Source organism: Garra rufa, chromosome 1, assembly GCF_049309525.1.
Source record: "Garra rufa chromosome 1, GarRuf1.0, whole genome shotgun sequence".
Taxonomy (NCBI): Eukaryota; Metazoa; Chordata; class Actinopteri; order Cypriniformes; family Cyprinidae; genus Garra; species Garra rufa.
Genome location: NC_133361.1, coordinates 82,614,781 through 82,631,070, shown reverse-complemented (window position 1 = coordinate 82,631,070; position 16,290 = coordinate 82,614,781). Strand labels below are relative to the sequence as shown.

The following is a 16,290-nucleotide window of genomic DNA, read 5'->3' as shown; positions in this document are numbered from 1 at the left end:
TAGAAAAACCCTGGACGGGCTCAAACAAAGATGGCTTTTAGCTCTTTTGGCCCTATCAGTGACTCGTGCGCTTCGAGCCTTCTTTGTTGACCCCGAAAGCCAGCCTCTGCTGCCTGCGTTGTTGGTATAGTTTAACTGGCACCGCACCCGTACGAAAAATGGAGGTGGCAGAAAGGAGCTCAGTGAACAAAATGCCTGCCGTGACCCGGATTCGAACCGGGGTTGCTGTGGCCACAACGCAGAGTACTCTCCACTATATGATCACGGCGCCCCACTGGCTCACATCTGGTGGTGCCGGCCGTCCGAATTGAAAAAAAAAGGACTAGCGGCGCTTTTTATTACTGTGGAGAGAGGGCACACAAATCCGTGCTAGGGACACGGAAGAAAAGGCCACGGCCACTTCTCCTCAGCACCGGCGAAGAACGTAGTCAGCAGGATTCGAACCTGCACGGGGAGACCCCAATGGATTTCTAGTCCATCGCCTTAACCACTCGGCCACGACTACAGCGGCCCCGATGTCCTCTGTCCCGTTGTCAACCTCAAAGTTGGCTGAAAAAACAATGAACTGGCTACCGCTTTACTGAAATCGCCTAGCATAAAACTCCTAAAGGGGAAAACAGCCCACCACAAGCAACGAAACATTCATGAAGGGGCAGCATAGCAAACACTCTATGTGAACTCTGTCACATCTTTAAGCGTACGCCGCCACACGGCAGAGCTGCAAGCCAGCACGACTGCAAGCTGAGGGCGACAACAAGAAGATGGCCCTTCGCCCGAACAGGGACAGGGACTTGAACCCTGGACCCTCAGATTAAAAGTCTGATGCTCTACCGACTGAGCTATCCAGGCTCTTGTGTTTTGTGCGCCTCTTACTTTTTATATAAGAACACTTTCTCCACAAGCCGCCCAGCAGAAGCTCACTTGCCACAGGAGCTACGGGACAAAGGCCGCACGCAATTATGTCAGAGAGAGCGAAGGCCAAAGGCCTTGGAAGGCCCACCCGCCGTCGCAAAAAGCTAAAGGCAAAAGGGGGAATGCCCGACCGTAGTCGGCAGGGTTCGAACCTGCGCGGGGAGACCCCAATGGATTTCGAGTCCATCGCCTTAACCTCTCGGCCACGACTACGCCTGCATGTGGACCGCCTGCTCTCTTGTCTCGAGGCGGGCAGCACAGGATGCCGCCGAGCTTCAGGCACAAAATCCAACTGAAGGGTGAGTTGGCAAAAAGAAGCTGGACGTCCCCGTCGCTCAAGGACAAAGGGCTGCCATGACCCGGATTCGAGCATTCTTTTCTGACCGCTTAAATCTGGCACCGAGCGCCTGCGTTGGTGGTATTGTGGTGAGCATAGCTGCCTTCCAAGAAGTTGACCCGGGTTTGATTCCCGGCCAACGCACAGTTTTCGGCTGCGGTTGACCTCGAAGCAGAACTCCTTCTGTGACCTCTGTCTGCACCAAAAGCTTTTGGATGAGTCGTTCAACAGCAGCAAAGAACTAGGTCTCCTCTTTGGGGAATCTAACCCCGGTCTTCCACGTGACAGGGTGAGATACTGTCCACCATACTAACAAAGAGTTGCGCTTGCTGTTCTTCGCTCCCAGCACACGCGACTGCACCCAACTTGCCAAAATGAGCCCCTACTCCATGAAATACCAGATTGACCCGCCACGAGCTAAAGTCTCTCAATATCTTGAATGCTACACATTACAGTGGGTCATTATTTGGACCGCTTTATTTCATTTAATATTTTTTTTTGGCCTCTAATACGGGGGCATGAAAAAAGAGATGACATTACCTTGATCGGGTTTGTGAATACTGGGTGAGGGAAGGGACTTTCGTAACTTTTACTTCTCCCATTTGGAGTGAGGGGGGTGACGAAAATCATGTTGGCAGGTGTCGGCACCCTAGATTACCCTTGGTGAGCGTAGTGGTTTACCACAGTGAGCGCACAGGTCCAAGGGCATAGAGACACATCTCGAGTTTCTTGTCATCAGCGCATAAATCTTTCACCTTTTATTAAAGATTTCCATGGAGGGGAACCTTTGCGAGTGACCTGTATTTTTGGGGGCTCTGCTCACAGCAGAGCTACACTAGAGTGTCAAGAGCAGAGTCAATCTGGCCACCCGCCAGCGTGCAGTGGAACGAAGCACGCCTCGTCGTGGTCTGTGTTTGCAGCCTTTGCGCTTCCAGCTTCGCAGCTACAAATTTCTTTAGCCAGCATGGAAAGACAGCGCTCTCTCGTCCATGACGGGAGAAAAACCCTGGACGGGCTCAAACAAAGATGGCCTTTAGCTCTTTTGGCCCTATCAGTGACTCGTGCGCTTCGAGCCTTCTTTGTTGACCCCGAAAGCCAGCCTCTGCTGCCTGCGTTGTTGGTATAGTTTAACTGGCACCGCACCCGTGCGAAAAATGGAGGTGGCAGAAAGGAGCTCAGTGAACAAAAAGCCTGCCGTGACCCGGATTCGCTGCGGCCACAATGCAGAGTACTCTCCACTATACGATCACGGCGCCCCACTGGCTCACATCTGGTGGTGCCGGCCGTCCGAATTGAAAAAAAAAGGACTAGCGGCGCTTTTTATTACTGTGGAGAGAGGGCACACAAATCCGTGCTAGGGACACGGAAGAAAAGGGCCCGGCCACTTCTCCTCAGCACCGGCGAAGAGCGTAGTCGGCAGGATTCGAACCTGCGCGGGGAGACCCCAATGGATTTCTAGTCCATCGCCTTAACCACTCGGCCACGACTACGGCGGCCCCGACGTCCTCTGTCCCGTTGTCAACCTCAAAGTTGGCTGAAAAAACAATGAACTGGCTACCGCTTTACTGAAATCGCCTAGCATAAAACTCCTAAAGGGGAAAACAGCCCACCACAAGCAACGAAAGATTCATGAAGGGGCAGCATAGCAAACACTCTATGTCAACTCTATCACATCTTTAAGCGTACGCCGCCACACGGCAGAGCTGGACCGGCACGACTGCAAGCTGAGGGCGACAACAAGAAGATGGCCCTTCGCCCAAACAGGGACAGGGACTTGAACCCTGGACCCTCAGATTAAAAGTCTGATGCTCTACCGACTGAGCTATCCAGGCTCTTGCGTTTTGTGCGCCCCTTACTTTTTATATAAGAACACTTTCTCCACAAGCCGCCCAGCAGAAGCTCACTTGCCACAGGAGCTACGGGACAAAGGCCGCACGCAATTACGTCAGAGTGAGCGAAGGCCAAACCACCGTCGCAAAAAGCTAAAGGCAAAAGGGGGAATGCCCGACCGTAGTCGGCAGGGTTCGAACCTGCGCGGGGAGACCCCAATGGATTTCAAGTCCACCGCCTTAACCTCTCGGCCACGACTACGCCTGCATGTGGACCGCCTGCTCTCGTCTCGAGGCGGGCAGCACAGGATGCCGCCGAGCTTCAGGCGCAAAATCCAACTGAAGGGTGAGTTGGCAAAAAGAAGCTGGACGTCCCCGTCGCTCAACGACAAAGGGCTGCCATGACCCGGATTCGAGCATTCTTATCTGACCGCTTAAATCTGGCACCGAGCGCCTGCGTTGGTGGTATTGTGGTGAGCATAGCTGCCTTCCAAGAAGTTGACCCTGGTTCGATTCCCGGCCAACGCACAGTTTTTGGCTGCGGTTGACCTCGAAGCAGAACTCCTTCTGTAACCTCTGTCTGCACCAAAAGCTTTTGGATGAGTCGTTCAACAGCAGCAAAGAACTAGGTCTCCTCGTTGGGGAATCTAACCCCGGTCTTCCACGTGACAGGGGGAGATACTGTCCACCATACTAACGAAGAGTTGCGCTTGCTGTTCTTCGCTCCCAGCACACGCGACTGCACCCAACTTGCCAAAACGAGCCCCTACTCCATGAAATACCAGATTGACTCGCCACGAGCTAAAGTCTCTCAATATCTTGAATGCTACACATTACAGTGGGTCATTATTTGGACCGCTTTATTTCATTTAATATTTTTTTTGGCCTCTAATACGGGGGCATGAAAAAAGAGATGACATTACCTTGATCGGGTTTATGAATACTGGGTGAGGGAAGGGACTTTCATAACTTTTACTTCTCCCATTTGGAGTGAGGGGGGTGACGAAAATCATGTTGGCAGGTGTCGGCACCCTAGATTACCCTTGGTGAGCATAGTGGTTTACCACAGTGAGCGCACAGGTCCAAGGGCATAGAGACACATCTCGAGTTTCTCGTCATCAGCGCATAAATCTTTCGCCTTTTATTAAAGATTTCCGTGGAGGGGAACCTTTGCGAGTGACCTGTATTTTTGGGGGCTCTGTTCACAGCAGAGCTACACTAGAGTGTCAAGAGCAGAGTCAACCTGGCCACCCGCCAGCGTGCAGTGGAACGAAGCGCGCCTCGTCGTGGTCTGTGTTTGCAGCCTTTGCGCTTCCAGCTTCGCAGCTTCAAATTTCTTTAGACAGCATGGAAAGACAGCGCTCTCTCATCCATGACGCGAGAAAAACTCTGGACGGGCTCAAACAAAGATGGCCTTTAGCTCTTTTGGCCCTATCAGTGACTCGTGCGCTTCGAGCCTTCTTAGTTGACCCCGAAAGCCAGCCTCTGCTGCCTGCGTTGTTGGTATAGTTTAACTGGCACCGCACCCGTGCGAAAAATGGAGGTGGCAGAAAGGAGCTCAGTGAACAAAAAGCCTGCCGTGACCCGGATTCGCTGCGGCCACAACGCAGAGTACTCTCCACTATACGATCACGGCGCCCCACTGGCTCACATCTGGTGGTGCCGGCCGTCCGAATTGAAAAAAAAAGGACTAGCGGCGCTTTTTATTACTGTGGAGAGAGGGCACACAAATCCGTGCTAGGGACACGGAAGAAAAGGGCCCGGCCACTTCTCCTCAGCACCAGCGAAGAGCGCAGTCGGCAGGATTCGAACCTGCGCGGGGAGACCCCAATGGATTTCTAGTCCATCGCCTTAACCACTCGGCCACGACTACGGCGGCCCCGACGTCCTCTGTCCCGTTGTCAACCTCAAAGTTCGCTGAAAAAACAATGAACTGGCTACCGCTTTACTGAAATCGCCTAGCATAAAACTCCTAAAGGGGAAAACAGCCCACCACAAGCAACGAAACATTCATGAAGGGGCAGCATAGCAAACACTCTATGTGAACTCTATCACATCTTTAAGCGTACGCCGCCACACGGCAGAGCTGGACCGGCACGACTGCAAGCTGAGGGCGACAACAAGAAGATGGCCCTTCGCCCGAACAGGGACAGGGACTTGAACCCTGGACCCTCAGATTAAAAGTCTGATGCTCTACCGACTGAGCTATCCAGGTTCTTGCGTTTTGTGCGCCCCTTACTTTTTATATAAGAACACTTTCTCCACAAGCCGCCCAGCAGAAGCTCACTTGCCACAGGAGCTACGGGACAAAGGCCGCACGCAATTACGTCAGAGTGAGCGAAGGCCAAACCACCGTCGCAAAAAGCTAAAGGCAAAAGGGGGAATGCCCGACCGTAGTCGGCAGGGTTCGAACCTGCGCGGGGAGACCCCAATGGATTTCAAGTCCATCACCTTAACCTCTCGGCCACGACTACGCCTGCATGTGGACCGCCTGCTCTCGTCTCGAGGCGGGCAGCACAGGATGCCGCCGAGCTTCAGGCGCAAAATCCAACTGAAGGGTGAGTTGGCAAAAAGAAGCTGGACGTCCCCGTCGCTCAACGACAAAGGGCTGCCATGACCCGGATTCGAGCATTCTTATCTGACCGCTTAAATCTGGCACCGAGCGCCTGCGTTGGTGGTATTGTGGTGAGCATAGCTGCCTTCCAAGAAGTTGACCCGGGTTCGCTTCCCGGCCAACGCACAGTTTTTGGCTGCGGTTGACCTCGAAGCAGAACTCCTTCTGTGACCTCTGTCTGCACCAAAAGCTTTTGGACGAGTCGTTCAACAGCAGCAAAGAACTAGGTCTCCTCGTTGGGGAATCTAACCCCGGTCTTCCACGTGACAGGGGGAGATACTGTCCACCATACTAACGAAGAGTTGCGCTTGCTGTTCTTCGCTCCCAGCACACGCGACTGCACCCAACTTGCCAAAACGAGCCCCTACTCCATGAAATACCAGATTGACTCGCCACGAGCTAAAGTCTCTCAATATCTTGAATGCTACACATTACAGTGGGTCATTATTTGGACCGCTTTATTTCATTTAATATTTTTTTTGGCCTCTAATACGGGGGCATGAAAAAAGAGATGACATTACCTTGATCGGGTTTATGAATACTGGGTGAGGGAAGGGACTTTCATAACTTTTACTTCTCCCATTTGGAGTGAGGGGGGTGACGAAAATCATGTTGGCAGGTGTCGGCACCCTAGATTACCCTTGGTGAGCGTAGTGGTTTACCACAGTGAGCGCACAGGTCCAAGGGCATAGAGACACATCTCGAGTTTCTCGTCATCAGCGCATAAATCTTTCACCTTTTATTAAAGATTTCCGTGGAGGGGAACCTTTGCGAGTGACCTGTATTTTTGGGGGCTCTGCTCACAGCAGAGCTACACTAGAGTGTCAAGAGCAGAGTCAATCTGGCCACCCGCCAGCGTGCAGTGGAACGAAGCGCGCCTCGTCGTGGTCTGTGTTTGCGGCCTTTGCGCTTCCAGCTTCGCAGCTACAAATTTCTTTAGCCAGCATGGAAAGACAGCGCTCTCTCGTCCATGACGGGAGAAAAACCCTGGACGGGCTCAAACAAAGATGGCCTTTAGCTCTTTTGGCCCTATCAGTGACTCGTGCGCTTCGAGCCTTCTTTGTTGACCCCGAAAGCCAGCCTCTGCTGCCTGCGTTGTTGGTATAGTTTAACTGGCACCGCACCCGTACGAAAAATGGAGGTGGCAGAAAGGAGCTCAGTGAACAAAAAGCCTGCCGTGACCCGGATTCGAACCGGGGTTGCTGCGGCCACAACGCAGAGTACTCTCCACTATACGATCACGGCACCCCACTGGCTCACATCTGGTGGTGCCGGCCGTCCGAATTGAAAAAAAAAGGACTAGCGGCGCTTTTTAGTACTGTGGAGAGAGGGCACACAAATCCGTGCTAGGGACACGGAAGAAAAGGGCCCGGACACTTCTCCTCAGCACCGGCGAAGAGCGTAGTCGGCAGGATTCGAACCTGCGCGGGGAGACCCCAATGGATTTCTAGTCCATCGCCTTAACCACTCGGCCACGACTACGACGGCCCAGATGTCCTCTGTCCCGTTGTCAACCTCAAAGTTGGCTGAAAAAACAATGAACTGGCTACCGCTTTACTGAAATCGCCTAGCATAAAACTCCTAAAGGGGAAAACAGCCCACCACAAGCAACGAAACATTCATGAAGGGGCAGCATAGCAAACACTCTATGTCAACTCTATCACATCTTTAAGCGTACGCCGCCACACGGCAGAGCTGGACCGGCACGACTGCAAGCTGAGGGCGACAACAAGAAGATGGCCCTTCGCCCGAACAGGGACTTGAACCCTGGATCCTCAGATTAAAAGTCTGATGCTCTACCGACTGAGCTATCCAGGCTCTTGTGTTTTGTGCGCCTCTTACTTTTTATATAAGAACACTTTCTCCACAAGCCGCCCAGCAGAAGCTCACTTGCCACAGGAGCTACGGGACAAAGGCCGCACGCAATTACGTCAGAGAGAGAGAAGGCCAAAGGCCTTGGAAGGCCCACCCGCCGTCGCAAAAAGCTAAAGGCAAAAGGGGGAATGCCCGACCGTAGTCGGCAGGGTTCGAACCTGCGCGGGGAGACCCCAATGGATTTCAAGTCCATCACCTTAACCTCTCAGCCACGACTACGCCTGCATGTGGACCGCCTGCTCTCGTCTCGAGGCGGGCAGCACAGGATGCCGCCGAGCTTCAGGCGCAAAATCCAACTGAAGGGTGAGTTGGCAAAAAGAAGCTGGACGTCCCCGTCGCTCAACGACAAAGGGCTGCCATGACCCGGATTCGAGCATTCTTATCTGACCGCTTAAATCTGGCACCGAGCGCCTGCGTTGGTGGTATTGTGGTGAGCATAGCTGCCTTCCAAGAAGTTGACCCGGGTTCGCTTCCCGGCCAACGCACAGTTTTTGGCTGCGGTTGACCTCGAAGCAGAACTCCTTCTGTGACCTCTGTCTGCACCAAAAGCTTTTGGATGAGTCGTTCAACAGCAGCAAAGAACTAGGTCTCCTCTTTGGGGAATCTAACCCCGGTCTTCCACGTGACAGGGGGAGATACTGTCCACCATACTAACAAAGAGTTGCGCTTGCTGTTCTTCGCTCCCAGCACACGCGACTGCACCCAACTTGCCAAAACGAGCCCCTACTCCATGAAATACCAGATTGACTCGCCACGAGCTAAAGTCTCTCAATATCTTGAATGCTACACATTACAGTGGGTCATTATTTGGACCGCTTTATTTCATTTAATATTTTTTTTGGCCTCTAATACGGGGGCATGAAAAAAGAGATGACATTACCTTGATCGGGTTTATGAATACTGGGTGAGGGAAGGGACTTTCATAACTTTTACTTCTCCCATTTGGAGTGAGGGGGGTGACGAAAATCATGTTGGCAGGTGTCGGCACCCTAGATTACCCTTGGTGAGCGTAGTGGTTTACCACAGTGAGCGCACAGGTCCAAGGGCATAGAGACACATCTCGAGTTTCTCGTCATCAGCGCATAAATCTTTCACCTTTTATTAAAGATTTCCGTGGAGGGGAACCTTTGCGAGTGACCTGTATTTTTGGGGGCTCTGCTCACAGCAGAGCTACACTAGAGTGTCAAGAGCAGAGTCAATCTGGCCACCCGCCAGCGTGCAGTGGAACGAAGCGCGCCTCGTCGTGGTCTGTGTTTGCGGCCTTTGCGCTTCCAGCTTCGCAGCTACAAATTTCTTTAGCCAGCATGGAAAGACAGCGCTCTCTCGTCCATGACGGGAGAAAAACCCTGGACGGGCTCAAACAAAGATGGCCTTTAGCTCTTTTGGCCCTATCAGTGACTCGTGCGCTTCGAGCCTTCTTTGTTGACCCCGAAAGCCAGCCTCTGCTGCCTGCGTTGTTGGTATAGTTTAACTGGCACCGCACCCGTACGAAAAATGGAGGTGGCAGAAAGGAGCTCAGTGAACAAAAAGCCTGCCGTGACCCGGATTCGAACCGGGGTTGCTGCGGCCACAACGCAGAGTACTCTCCACTATACGATCACGGCACCCCACTGGCTCACATCTGGTGGTGCCGGCCGTCCGAATTGAAAAAAAAAGGACTAGCGGCGCTTTTTAGTACTGTGGAGAGAGGGCACACAAATCCGTGCTAGGGACACGGAAGAAAAGGGCCCGGCCACTTCTCCTCAGCACCGGCGAAGAGCGTAGTCGGCAGGATTCGAACCTGCGCGGGGAGACCCCAATGGATTTCTAGTCCATCGCCTTAACCACTCGGCCACGACTACGACGGCCCAGATGTCCTCTGTCCCGTTGTCAACCTCAAAGTTGGCTGAAAAAACAATGAACTGGCTACCGCTTTACTGAAATCGCCTAGCATAAAACTCCTAAAGGGGAAAACAGCCCACCACAAGCAACGAAACATTCATGAAGGGGCAGCATAGCAAACACTCTATGTGAACTCTATCACATCTTTAAGCGTACGCCGCCACACAGCAGAGCTGGACCGGCACGACTGCAAGCTGAGGGCGACAACAAGAAGATGGCCCTTCGCCCGAACAGGGACTTGAACCCTGGACCCTCAGATTAAAAGTCTGATGCTCTACCGACTGAGCTATCCAGGCTCTTGTGTTTTGTGCGCCTCTTACTTTTTATATAAGAACACTTTCTCCACAAGCCGCCCAGCAGAAGCTCACTTGCCACAGGAGCTACGGGACAAAGGCCGCACGCAATTACGTCAGAGAGAGAGAAGGCCAAAGGCCTTGGAAGGCCCACCCGCCGTCGCAAAAAGCTAAAGGCAAAAGGGGGAATGCCCGACCGTAGTCGGCAGGGTTCGAACCTGCGCGGGGAGACCCCAATGGATTTCAAGTCCATCACCTTAACCTCTCAGCCACGACTACGCCTGCATGTGGACCGCCTGCTCTCGTCTCGAGGCGGGCAGCACAGGATGCCGCCGAGCTTCAGGCGCAAAATCCAACTGAAGGGTGAGTTGGCAAAAAGAAGCTGGACGTCCCCGTCGCTCAACGACAAAGGGCTGCCATGACCCGGATTCGAGCATTCTTATCTGACCGCTTAAATCTGGCACCGAGCGCCTGCGTTGGTGGTATTGTGGTGAGCATAGCTGCCTTCCAAGAAGTTGACCCGGGTTCGCTTCCCGGCCAACGCACAGTTTTTGGCTGCGGTTGACCTCGAAGCAGAACTCCTTCTGTGACCTCTGTCTGCACCAAAAGCTTTTGGATGAGTCGTTCAACAGCAGCAAAGAACTAGGTCTCCTCTTTGGGGAATCTAACCCCGGTCTTCCACGTGACAGGGGGAGATACTGTCCACCATACTAACAAAGAGTTGCGCTTGCTGTTCTTCGCTCCCAGCACACGCGACTGCACCCAACTTGCCAAAACGAGCCCCTACTCCATGAAATACCAGATTGACTCGCCACGAGCTAAAGTCTCTCAATATCTTGAATGCTACACATTACAGTGGGTCATTATTTGGACCGCTTTATTTCATTTAATATTTTTTTTGGCCTCTAATACGGGGGCATGAAAAAAGAGATGACATTACCTTGATCGGGTTTATGAATACTGGGTGAGGGAAGGGACTTTCATAACTTTTACTTCTCCCATTTGGAGTGAGGGGGGTGACGAAAATCATGTTGGCAGGTGTCGGCACCCTAGATTACCCTTGGTGAGCGTAGTGGTTTACCACAGTGAGCGCACAGGTCCAAGGGCATAGAGACACATCTCGAGTTTCTCGTCATCAGCGCATAAATCTTTCACCTTTTATTAAAGATTTCCGTGGAGGGGAACCTTTGCGAGTGACCTGTATTTTTGGGGGCTCTGCTCACAGCAGAGCTACACTAGAGTGTCAAGAGCAGAGTCAATCTGGCCACCCGCCAGCGTGCAGTGGAACGAAGCGCGCCTCGTCGTGGTCTGTGTTTGCGGCCTTTGCGCTTCCAGCTTCGCAGCTACAAATTTCTTTAGCCAGCATGGAAAGACAGCGCTCTCTCGTCCATGACGGGAGAAAAACCCTGGACGGGCTCAAACAAAGATGGCCTTTAGCTCTTTTGGCCCTATCAGTGACTCGTGCGCTTCGAGCCTTCTTTGTTGACCCCGAAAGCCAGCCTCTGCTGCCTGCGTTGTTGGTAAAGTTTAACTGGCACCGCACCCGTGCGAAAAATGGAGGTGGCAGAAAGGAGCTCAGTGAACAAAAAGCCTGCCGTGACCCGGATTCGCTGCGGCCACAATGCAGAGTACTCTCCACTATACGATCACGGCGCCCCACTGGCTCACATCTGGTGGTGCCGGCCGTCCGAATTGAAAAAAAAAAGGACTAGCGGCGCTTTTTATTACTGTGGAGAGAGGGCACACAAATCCGTGCTAGGGACACGGAAGAAAAGGGCCCGGCCACTTCTCCTCAGCACCGGCGAAGAGCGTAGTCGGCAGGATTCGAACCTGCGCGGGGAGACCCCAATGGATTTCTAGTCCATCGCCTTAACCACTCGGCCACGACTACGGCGGCCCCGACGTCCTCTGTCCCGTTGTCAACCTCAAAGTTGGCTGAAAAAACAATGAACTGGCTACCGCTTTACTGAAATCGCCTAGCATAAAACTCCTAAAGGGGAAAACAGCCCACCACAAGCAACGAAAGATTCATGAAGGGGCAGCATAGCAAACACTCTATGTCAACTCTATCACATCTTTAAGCGTACGCCGCCACACGGCAGAGCTGGACCGGCACGACTGCAAGCTGAGGGCGACAACAAGAAGATGGCCCTTCGCCCAAACAGGGACAGGGACTTGAACCCTGGACCCTCAGATTAAAAGTCTGATGCTCTACCGACTGAGCTATCCAGGCTCTTGCGTTTTGTGCGCCCCTTACTTTTTATATAAGAACACTTTCTCCACAAGCCGCCCAGCAGAAGCTCACTTGCCACAGGAGCTACGGGACAAAGGCCGCACGCAATTACGTCAGAGTGAGCGAAGGCCAAACCACCGTCGCAAAAAGCTAAAGGCAAAAGGGGGAATGCCCGACCGTAGTCGGCAGGGTTCGAACCTGCGCGGGGAGACCCCAATGGATTTCAAGTCCACCGCCTTAACCTCTCGGCCACGACTACGCCTGCATGTGGACCGCCTGCTCTCGTCTCGAGGCGGGCAGCACAGGATGCCGCCGAGCTTCAGGCGCAAAATCCAACTGAAGGGTGAGTTGGCAAAAAGAAGCTGGACGTCCCCGTCGCTCAACGACAAAGGGCTGCCATGACCCGGATTCGAGCATTCTTATCTGACCGCTTAAATCTGGCACCGAGCGCCTGCGTTGGTGGTATTGTGGTGAGCATAGCTGCCTTCCAAGAAGTTGACCCTGGTTCGATTCCCGGCCAACGCACAGTTTTTGGCTGCGGTTGACCTCGAAGCAGAACTCCTTCTGTAACCTCTGTCTGCACCAAAAGCTTTTGGATGAGTCGTTCAACAGCAGCAAAGAACTAGGTCTCCTCGTTGGGGAATCTAACCCCGGTCTTCCACGTGACAGGGGGAGATACTGTCCACCATACTAACGAAGAGTTGCGCTTGCTGTTCTTCGCTCCCAGCACACGCGACTGCACCCAACTTGCCAAAACGAGCCCCTACTCCATGAAATACCAGATTGACTCGCCACGAGCTAAAGTCTCTCAATATCTTGAATGCTACACATTACAGTGGGTCATTATTTGGACCGCTTTATTTCATTTAATATTTTTTTTGGCCTCTAATACGGGGGCATGAAAAAAGAGATGACATTACCTTGATCGGGTTTATGAATACTGGGTGAGGGAAGGGACTTTCATAACTTTTACTTCTCCCATTTGGAGTGAGGGGGGTGACGAAAATCATGTTGGCAGGTGTCGGCACCCTAGATTACCCTTGGTGAGCATAGTGGTTTACCACAGTGAGCGCACAGGTCCAAGGGCATAGAGACACATCTCGAGTTTCTCGTCATCAGCGCATAAATCTTTCGCCTTTTATTAAAGATTTCCGTGGAGGGGAACCTTTGCGAGTGACCTGTATTTTTGGGGGCTCTGTTCACAGCAGAGCTACACTAGAGTGTCAAGAGCAGAGTCAACCTGGCCACCCGCCAGCATGCAGTGGAACGAAGCGCGCCTCGTCGTGGTCTGTGTTTGCAGCCTTTGCGCTTCCAGCTTCGCAGCTTCAAATTTCTTTAGACAGCATGGAAAGACAGCGCTCTCTCATCCATGACGCGAGAAAAACTCTGGACGGGCTCAAACAAAGATGGCCTTTAGCTCTTTTGGCCCTATCAGTGACTCGTGCGCTTCGAGCCTTCTTAGTTGACCCCGAAAGCCAGCCTCTGCTGCCTGCGTTGTTGGTATAGTTTAACTGGCACCGCACCCGTGCGAAAAATGGAGGTGGCAGAAAGGAGCTCAGTGAACAAAAAGCCTGCCGTGACCCGGATTCGCTGCGGCCACAACGCAGAGTACTCTCCACTATACGATCACGGCGCCCCACTGGCTCACATCTGGTGGTGCCGGCCGTCCGAATTGAAAAAAAAAGGACTAGCGGCGCTTTTTATTACTGTGGAGAGAGGGCACACAAATCCGTGCTAGGGACACGGAAGAAAAGGGACCGGCCACTTCTCCTCAGCACCAGCGAAGAGCGCAGTCGGCAGGATTCGAACCTGCGCGGGGAGACCCCAATGGATTTCTAGTCCATCGCCTTAACCACTCGGCCACGACTACGGCGGCCCCGACGTCCTCTGTCCCGTTGTCAACCTCAAAGTTCGCTGAAAAAACAATGAACTGGCTACCGCTTTACTGAAATCGCCTAGCATAAAACTCCTAAAGGGGAAAACAGCCCACCACAAGCAACGAAACATTCATGAAGGGGCAGCATAGCAAACACTCTATGTGAACTCTATCACATCTTTAAGCGTACGCCGCCACACGGCAGAGCTGGACCGGCACGACTGCAAGCTGAGGGCGACAACAAGAAGATGGCCCTTCGCCCGAACAGGGACAGGGACTTGAACCCTGGACCCTCAGATTAAAAGTCTGATGCTCTACCGACTGAGCTATCCAGGTTCTTGCGTTTTGTGCGCCCCTTACTTTTTATATAAGAACACTTTCTCCACAAGCCGCCCAGCAGAAGCTCACTTGCCACAGGAGCTACGGGACAAAGGCCGCACGCAATTACGTCAGAGTGAGCGAAGGCCAAACCACCGTCGCAAAAAGCTAAAGGCAAAAGGGGGAATGCCCGACCGTAGTCGGCAGGGTTCGAACCTGCGCGGGGAGACCCCAATGGATTTCAAGTCCATCACCTTAACCTCTCGGCCACGACTACGCCTGCATGTGGACCGCCTGCTCTCGTCTCGAGGCGGGCAGCACAGGATGCCGCCGAGCTTCAGGCGCAAAATCCAACTGAAGGGTGAGTTGGCAAAAAGAAGCTGGACGTCCCCGTCGCTCAACGACAAAGGGCTGCCATGACCCGGATTCGAGCATTCTTATCTGACCGCTTAAATCTGGCACCGAGCGCCTGCGTTGGTGGTATTGTGGTGAGCATAGCTGCCTTCCAAGAAGTTGACCCGGGTTCGCTTCCCGGCCAACGCACAGTTTTTGGCTGCGGTTGACCTCGAAGCAGAACTCCTTCTGTGACCTCTGTCTGCACCAAAAGCTTTTGGACGAGTCGTTCAACAGCAGCAAAGAACTAGGTCTCCTCGTTGGGGAATCTAACCCCGGTCTTCCACGTGACAGGGGGAGATACTGTCCACCATACTAACGAAGAGTTGCGCTTGCTGTTCTTCGCTCCCAGCACACGCGACTGCACCCAACTTGCCAAAACGAGCCCCTACTCCATGAAATACCAGATTGACTCGCCACGAGCTAAAGTCTCTCAATATCTTGAATGCTACACATTACAGTGGGTCATTATTTGGACCGCTTTATTTCATTTAATATTTTTTTTGGCCTCTAATACGGGGGCATGAAAAAAGAGATGACATTACCTTGATCGGGTTTATGAATACTGGGTGAGGGAAGGGACTTTCATAACTTTTACTTCTCCCATTTGGAGTGAGGGGGGTGACGAAAATCATGTTGGCAGGTGTCGGCACCCTAGATTACCCTTGGTGAGCGTAGTGGTTTACCACAGTGAGCGCACAGGTCCAAGGGCATAGAGACACATCTCGAGTTTCTCGTCATCAGCGCATAAATCTTTCACCTTTTATTAAAGATTTCCGTGGAGGGGAACCTTTGCGAGTGACCTGTATTTTTGGGGGCTCTGCTCACAGCAGAGCTACACTAGAGTGTCAAGAGCAGAGTCAATCTGGCCACCCGCCAGCGTGCAGTGGAACGAAGCGCGCCTCGTCGTGGTCTGTGTTTGCTGCCTTTGCGCTTCCAGCTTCGCAGCTTCAAATTTCTTTAGACAGCATGGAAAGACAGCGCTCTCTCATCCATGACGCAAGAAAAACTCTGGACGGGCTCAAACAAAGATGGCCTTTAGCTCTTTTGGCCCTATCAGTGACTCGTGCGCTTCGAGCCTTCTTTGTTGACCCCGAAAGCCAGCCTCTGCTGCCTGCGTTGTTGGTATAGTTTAACTGGCACCGCACCCGTACGAAAAATGGAGGTGGCAGAAAGGAGCTCAGTGAACAAAAAGCCTGCCGTGACCCGGATTCGAACCGGGGTTGCTGCGGCCACAACGCAGAGTACTCTCCACTATACGATCACGGCACCCCACTGGCTCACATCTGGTGGTGCCGGCCGTCCGAATTGAAAAAAAAAGGACTAGCGGCGCTTTTTAGTACTGTGGAGAGAGGGCACACAAATCCGTGCTAGGGACACGGAAGAAAAGGGCCCGGACACTTCTCCTCAGCACCGGCGAAGAGCGTAGTCGGCAGGATTCGAACCTGCGCGGGGAGACCCCAATGGATTTCTAGTCCATCGCCTTAACCACTCGGCCACGACTACGACGGCCCAGATGTCCTCTGTCCCGTTGTCAACCTCAAAGTTGGCTGAAAAAACAATGAACTGGCTACCGCTTTACTGAAATCGCCTAGCATAAAACTCCTAAAGGGGAAAACAGCCCACCACAAGCAACGAAACATTCATGAAGGGGCAGCATAGCAAACACTCTATGTCAACTCTATCACATCTTTAAGCGTACGCCGCCACACGGCAGAGCTGGACCGGC

At 52.8% G+C, this 16,290-nt stretch overlaps 26 non-coding genes across 26 annotated transcripts; 7 read left to right on the top strand and 19 right to left on the bottom strand.

The window, feature by feature from the left end:
* Positions 1–423: 423 nt before the first annotated feature.
* trnas-aga (transfer RNA serine (anticodon AGA)) lies at positions 424–505 on the bottom strand. The gene has a single exon. It is a non-coding gene; the product is annotated as a tRNA-Ser (tRNA).
* A 538-nt stretch (positions 506–1,043) lies between these two features.
* trnas-cga (transfer RNA serine (anticodon CGA)) lies at positions 1,044–1,125 on the bottom strand. The gene has a single exon. It is a non-coding gene; the product is annotated as a tRNA-Ser (tRNA).
* Positions 1,126–1,966: 841 nt separating this feature from the next.
* Positions 1,967–2,081, top strand: LOC141291229 (U5 spliceosomal RNA). Its single transcript, XR_012340300.1, has one exon. It is a non-coding gene; the product is annotated as a U5 spliceosomal RNA (small nuclear RNA).
* Positions 2,082–2,657: 576 nt separating this feature from the next.
* Positions 2,658–2,739, bottom strand: trnas-aga (transfer RNA serine (anticodon AGA)). The gene has a single exon. It is a non-coding gene; the product is annotated as a tRNA-Ser (tRNA).
* A 519-nt stretch (positions 2,740–3,258) lies between these two features.
* On the bottom strand, positions 3,259–3,340 carry trnas-uga (transfer RNA serine (anticodon UGA)). The gene has a single exon. It is a non-coding gene; the product is annotated as a tRNA-Ser (tRNA).
* An 838-nt stretch (positions 3,341–4,178) lies between these two features.
* On the top strand, positions 4,179–4,293 carry LOC141290845 (U5 spliceosomal RNA). The gene has a single exon (XR_012340232.1). It is a non-coding gene; the product is annotated as a U5 spliceosomal RNA (small nuclear RNA).
* A 576-nt stretch (positions 4,294–4,869) lies between these two features.
* Positions 4,870–4,951, bottom strand: trnas-aga (transfer RNA serine (anticodon AGA)). The gene has a single exon. It is a non-coding gene; the product is annotated as a tRNA-Ser (tRNA).
* A 519-nt stretch (positions 4,952–5,470) lies between these two features.
* Positions 5,471–5,552, bottom strand: trnas-uga (transfer RNA serine (anticodon UGA)). The gene has a single exon. It is a non-coding gene; the product is annotated as a tRNA-Ser (tRNA).
* Positions 5,553–6,390: 838 nt separating this feature from the next.
* On the top strand, positions 6,391–6,505 carry LOC141291194 (U5 spliceosomal RNA). Its single transcript, XR_012340295.1, has one exon. It is a non-coding gene; the product is annotated as a U5 spliceosomal RNA (small nuclear RNA).
* Positions 6,506–6,865: 360 nt separating this feature from the next.
* Positions 6,866–6,937, bottom strand: trnah-gug (transfer RNA histidin (anticodon GUG)). Its single transcript has one exon. It is a non-coding gene; the product is annotated as a tRNA-His (tRNA).
* A 155-nt stretch (positions 6,938–7,092) lies between these two features.
* On the bottom strand, positions 7,093–7,174 carry trnas-aga (transfer RNA serine (anticodon AGA)). Its single transcript has one exon. It is a non-coding gene; the product is annotated as a tRNA-Ser (tRNA).
* A 530-nt stretch (positions 7,175–7,704) lies between these two features.
* trnas-uga (transfer RNA serine (anticodon UGA)) lies at positions 7,705–7,786 on the bottom strand. The gene has a single exon. It is a non-coding gene; the product is annotated as a tRNA-Ser (tRNA).
* An 838-nt stretch (positions 7,787–8,624) lies between these two features.
* Positions 8,625–8,739, top strand: LOC141291187 (U5 spliceosomal RNA). Its single transcript, XR_012340294.1, has one exon. It is a non-coding gene; the product is annotated as a U5 spliceosomal RNA (small nuclear RNA).
* A 360-nt stretch (positions 8,740–9,099) lies between these two features.
* Positions 9,100–9,171, bottom strand: trnah-gug (transfer RNA histidin (anticodon GUG)). The gene has a single exon. It is a non-coding gene; the product is annotated as a tRNA-His (tRNA).
* A 155-nt stretch (positions 9,172–9,326) lies between these two features.
* On the bottom strand, positions 9,327–9,408 carry trnas-aga (transfer RNA serine (anticodon AGA)). The gene has a single exon. It is a non-coding gene; the product is annotated as a tRNA-Ser (tRNA).
* Positions 9,409–9,671: 263 nt separating this feature from the next.
* trnak-uuu (transfer RNA lysine (anticodon UUU)) lies at positions 9,672–9,744 on the bottom strand. The gene has a single exon. It is a non-coding gene; the product is annotated as a tRNA-Lys (tRNA).
* Positions 9,745–9,938: 194 nt separating this feature from the next.
* Positions 9,939–10,020, bottom strand: trnas-uga (transfer RNA serine (anticodon UGA)). Its single transcript has one exon. It is a non-coding gene; the product is annotated as a tRNA-Ser (tRNA).
* An 838-nt stretch (positions 10,021–10,858) lies between these two features.
* LOC141291181 (U5 spliceosomal RNA) lies at positions 10,859–10,973 on the top strand. The gene has a single exon (XR_012340293.1). It is a non-coding gene; the product is annotated as a U5 spliceosomal RNA (small nuclear RNA).
* Positions 10,974–11,550: 577 nt separating this feature from the next.
* Positions 11,551–11,632, bottom strand: trnas-aga (transfer RNA serine (anticodon AGA)). Its single transcript has one exon. It is a non-coding gene; the product is annotated as a tRNA-Ser (tRNA).
* A 519-nt stretch (positions 11,633–12,151) lies between these two features.
* On the bottom strand, positions 12,152–12,233 carry trnas-uga (transfer RNA serine (anticodon UGA)). Its single transcript has one exon. It is a non-coding gene; the product is annotated as a tRNA-Ser (tRNA).
* Positions 12,234–13,071: 838 nt separating this feature from the next.
* On the top strand, positions 13,072–13,186 carry LOC141290839 (U5 spliceosomal RNA). The gene has a single exon (XR_012340229.1). It is a non-coding gene; the product is annotated as a U5 spliceosomal RNA (small nuclear RNA).
* A 576-nt stretch (positions 13,187–13,762) lies between these two features.
* trnas-aga (transfer RNA serine (anticodon AGA)) lies at positions 13,763–13,844 on the bottom strand. The gene has a single exon. It is a non-coding gene; the product is annotated as a tRNA-Ser (tRNA).
* Positions 13,845–14,363: 519 nt separating this feature from the next.
* Positions 14,364–14,445, bottom strand: trnas-uga (transfer RNA serine (anticodon UGA)). Its single transcript has one exon. It is a non-coding gene; the product is annotated as a tRNA-Ser (tRNA).
* Positions 14,446–15,283: 838 nt separating this feature from the next.
* Positions 15,284–15,398, top strand: LOC141291174 (U5 spliceosomal RNA). Its single transcript, XR_012340292.1, has one exon. It is a non-coding gene; the product is annotated as a U5 spliceosomal RNA (small nuclear RNA).
* Positions 15,399–15,758: 360 nt separating this feature from the next.
* trnah-gug (transfer RNA histidin (anticodon GUG)) lies at positions 15,759–15,830 on the bottom strand. The gene has a single exon. It is a non-coding gene; the product is annotated as a tRNA-His (tRNA).
* Positions 15,831–15,985: 155 nt separating this feature from the next.
* Positions 15,986–16,067, bottom strand: trnas-aga (transfer RNA serine (anticodon AGA)). The gene has a single exon. It is a non-coding gene; the product is annotated as a tRNA-Ser (tRNA).
* Positions 16,068–16,290: the final 223 nt, after the last annotated feature.